Below are 4106 nucleotides of genomic sequence, written 5' to 3' on the forward strand. Positions count from 1 at the left end.
ACAGCACGCCTCGCTGTCCAGGGTCAACCCCACCCCCACTCCTAACCTGTTCCTGTCCCTCCATATCCAATACAGAGGATGGGCTGAACGGACGCTTCATTCCTGAGAGAGGAGAGAAGGATTTGTTATTTATTGTGTCGTTAACCTTTGTTTTGAGAGGTAACTTGACAGAGAACACATTCTCATTTACTGCAATGACACGATGAAGAGTTGCAGGGAAGAGGAGAGTGAAGAGGGGAGAGAAGAGGACAGAGATGAGAGAGAATAGAAATGTGGAAAGAGAAGAGAGGACAAAGAAAAGGGATAGAGATGAGACAAAACAGAAAGAATGAGAGAGAAGGTATAGAGAACGGACCAGCGGGGATAAGAGGTCAGAGGTGAAGGATCAGGGATCAGGCCAGTCCTAGGCTTATGTCCAGCGCCAGTGGATCAGAGAGGCAGTGCTCTGTGAGTCTGAGGTTCCCAGTATCACAGTGGTATAACGGTGTGTTAGAGCACAGACGTGTGCTGGGAACAATGGAGCCATCACGGTATGCTATCCTCTGCCCGCCCCGCCTCTGCACAAAGCCCACCTGTTAAACCCGATTGCCCATAAAAGACAGGGACGCAAAAAGAGCCCTGATTCAGAGGGCTCAGTGTAGGTGCATGTGGCATCTGATCCTAGGCCTGTCTGAAGTAAGCCCTGGCTGTCATCACTCACACACACACACACAGAGACATACACTGAGTGTACAAAATATTAAGAACACCTCTTTCCATGACATAGACTGACCAGGTGAATCCAGGTGAAAGTTATTGATGTCATTTGTTAAATCCACTTAAATCAGTGTAGGTGAAGGGGGGGGGGGGCAGTTTAAAGAAGGATTTTCAAGCCTTGAGACAACTGAGACATGGATTGTGTATGTGTGCCAATCAGAGGGTGAATGTGAAAAACAAAACATTTAAGTGGCCCAACAGACATCCGGCCAATTTGACACAACTGTGGGAAGCATTGGAGTCAACATGGGCCAGCATCCCTGTGGAACTCTTTAACACCTTGAAGAGTCCATGCCCCAAGGCTGTTCTGAGGGCAAAAAGTGGGGGTGCAACTCAATATTAGGAAGGTGTCCTTAATGTTTTATATACAGTGGGGGAAAAAAGTATTCAGTCAGCCACCAATTGTGCAAGTTCTCCCACTTAAAAAGATGAGAGAGGTCTGTAATTTTCATCATAGGTCAGTATGATCAACTATGACAGACAAATTGAGAAAAAAAAATCCAGAAAATCACATTGTAGGATTTTTAATGAATTTATTTGCAAATTATGGTGGAAAATAAGTATTTGGTCACCTACAAACAAGCAAGATTTCTGGCTCTCACAGACCTGTAACTTCTTCTTTAAGAGGCTCCTCTGTCCTCCACTCGTTACCTGTATTAATGGCACCTGTTTGAACTTGTTATCAGTATAAAAGACACCTGTCCACAACCTCAAACAGTGACACTCCAAACTCCACTATGGCCAAGACCAAAGAGCTGTCAAAGGACACCAGAAACAAAATTGTAGACCTGCACCAGGCTGGGAAGACTGAATCTGCAATAGGTAAGCAGCTTGGTTTGAAGAAATCAACTGTGGGAGCAATTATTAGGAAATGGAAGACATACAAGACCACTGATAATCTCCCTCGATCTGGGGCTCCACGCAAGATCTCACCCCGTCGGGTCAAAATGATCACAAGAACGGTGAGCAAAAATCCCAGTACAACACGGGGGGACCTAGTGAATGACCTGCAGAGACCTGGGACCAAAGTAACAAAGCCTACCATCAGTAACACACTACGCCGCCAGGGACTCAAATCCTGCAGTGCCAGACGTGTCCCCCTGCTTAAGCCAGTACATGTCCAGGCCCGTCTGAAGTTTGCTAGAGTGCATTTGGATGATCCAGAAGAGGATTGGGAGAATGTCATATGGTCAGATGAAACCAAAATAGAACTTTTTGGTAAAAACTCAACTCGTCGTGTTTGGAGGACAAAGAATGCTGAGTTGCATCCAAAGAACACCATACCTACTGTGAAGCATGGGGGTGGAAACATCATGCTTTGGGGATGTTTTTCTGCAAAGGAACCAGGACGACTGATCCGTGTAAAGGAAAGAATGAATGGGGCCATGTATCGTGAGATTTTGAGTGAAAACCTCCTTCCATCAGCAAGGGCATTGAAGATGAAACGTGGCTGGGTCTTTCAGCATGACATTGATCCCAAACACACCGCCCGGGCAACGAAGGAGTGGCTTCGTAAGAAGCATTTTAAGGTCCTGGAGTGGCCTAGCCAGTCTCCAGATCTCAACCCCATAGAAAATCTTTGGAGGGAGTTGAAAGTCTGTGTTGCCCAGCGACAGCCCCAAAACATCACTGCTCTAGAGGAGATCTGCATGGAGGAATGGGCCAAAATACCAGCAACAGTGTGTGAAAACCTTGTGAAGACTTAGAGAAAACGTTTGACCTGTGTCATTGCCAACAAAGGGTATATAACAAAGTATTGAGAAATTCATAAAAAATCCTACAATGTGATTTTCTGGAAAAAAAATTCTCATTTTGTCTGTCATAGTTGACGTGTACCTATGATGAAAATTACAGTCCTCTCTCATCTTTTTAAGTGGGAGAACTTGCACAATTGGTGGCTGACTAAATACTTTTTTCCCCCACTGTATATCCACAAGGAATTGTGTGTGTGTCTGTGTGTGTGCGCACATGCGTGTGTGTGTGTGATCCCGCTGTGCCCCACCAAACTGTGGCTGAAAAGTGCCTGTGTTTAATGCACCACAGTCTGATGGGTGGGGTGATTTCAGTTGATGACTTGACCGATGCTAGAGGGTGAGGGTCTAGGTGAGAACAGAACAGTAAAGTAGACCTCCTAAATACTCCAACATACATCTCCTTGGCAGCTTTGTGCTCCACATGCATATGTCTCCCCTGTAGGCCTGCCAGGAAGGAATTACGAGCAGGAATAAAAATCTGGAGAAATGGTACCATGTGCACGCATCATCAGCGCGTTGCAGCGAAGCCATTTTAAGAGCTAGCGTTGGGATCTGTGAGCACCCCGCTGTAATATTCATATGTGTCAGCATACTGAATTGTAATTGGATGCATTATACTGTCATATCATACTGTGCTATGATTGGTTAAGACCACCCATGTGGTGAGGTAACATTGGCTCTTTGGTGTTTGAGGGGCGTCGTTCAAGACAGGTGGGGCATTTACCAACCATGTCCTCTATTTGTTTGCACATTCCGGGCCAAAACAAAATGTCCCGTGCTCTCTGTTTGCACTTTTCCATGCCCATGTGTCCAGCATGGATCTTTGTCAAAATCTCTTCTCTGAGACTGGTAGGAATGATGATTTTCTCTCCTTTGAAAATTATTCCTTTGATCTGTGATAGTTCGTCACGATGGTTCCAGAACTCTGAGACGCTCTGAGGGCATTTTCTCCTCTCCTCAGGCCATCCTGACTGTATGACTTTCCTCAGCTGTGTGAGTTGTGTGTCTTTTTCTGTTTCTGCTAGGATCTCCTTCAGTTTTGTGTCACTAACTGGTAAGTTGCTGTACACAGTGTGCACCTGCATGTCCATGCCTTCACTGAGGCTGCTGTCCTTGTAGGTAAGAAACTTCCTGGAGAGTGTGTCTGCGACAGGGATGTCTTTGCCTGGACGGTGAGTGATTGTGAAGTCGTATTTTTGTAGTTGAAGGATCATTCTCTGTAGCCTTGGCGGGGCTGCGGCTAACGGTTTCCTCATGATTGACTCGAGGGGCTTGTGGTCTGATTCCACAATGACTTGTCGTCCATAGACATACTGATGGAAACGCTTACATCCGAACAGAATGGCGTACAGCTCCTTTTCAATTTTAGCGTAGTTGATTTCACAGTCTGTGAGAGATTTGGAAGCGTAGCCGATGGGTTTTCCTTCTTGCAGTAGCACTGCCCCTAGTCCATACTTTGACGCGTCCACCTGGAGTCTGAGCTCTTTGTTGGGGTCGTAGTAGGCAAGGATTGGTCCTGGTTCTCTCGTGATCAAGTCTTTCACTTTCTGGAAAGCGATGTCGTGTTGGTTGTCCCAGAGGAACTCACTGGACTGC

This window comes from Coregonus lavaretus (assembly GCF_964263955.1).
Source record: "Coregonus lavaretus genome assembly, contig: HAP1_SCAFFOLD_787, whole genome shotgun sequence".
NCBI classification, from domain to species: domain Eukaryota; kingdom Metazoa; phylum Chordata; class Actinopteri; order Salmoniformes; family Salmonidae; genus Coregonus; species Coregonus lavaretus.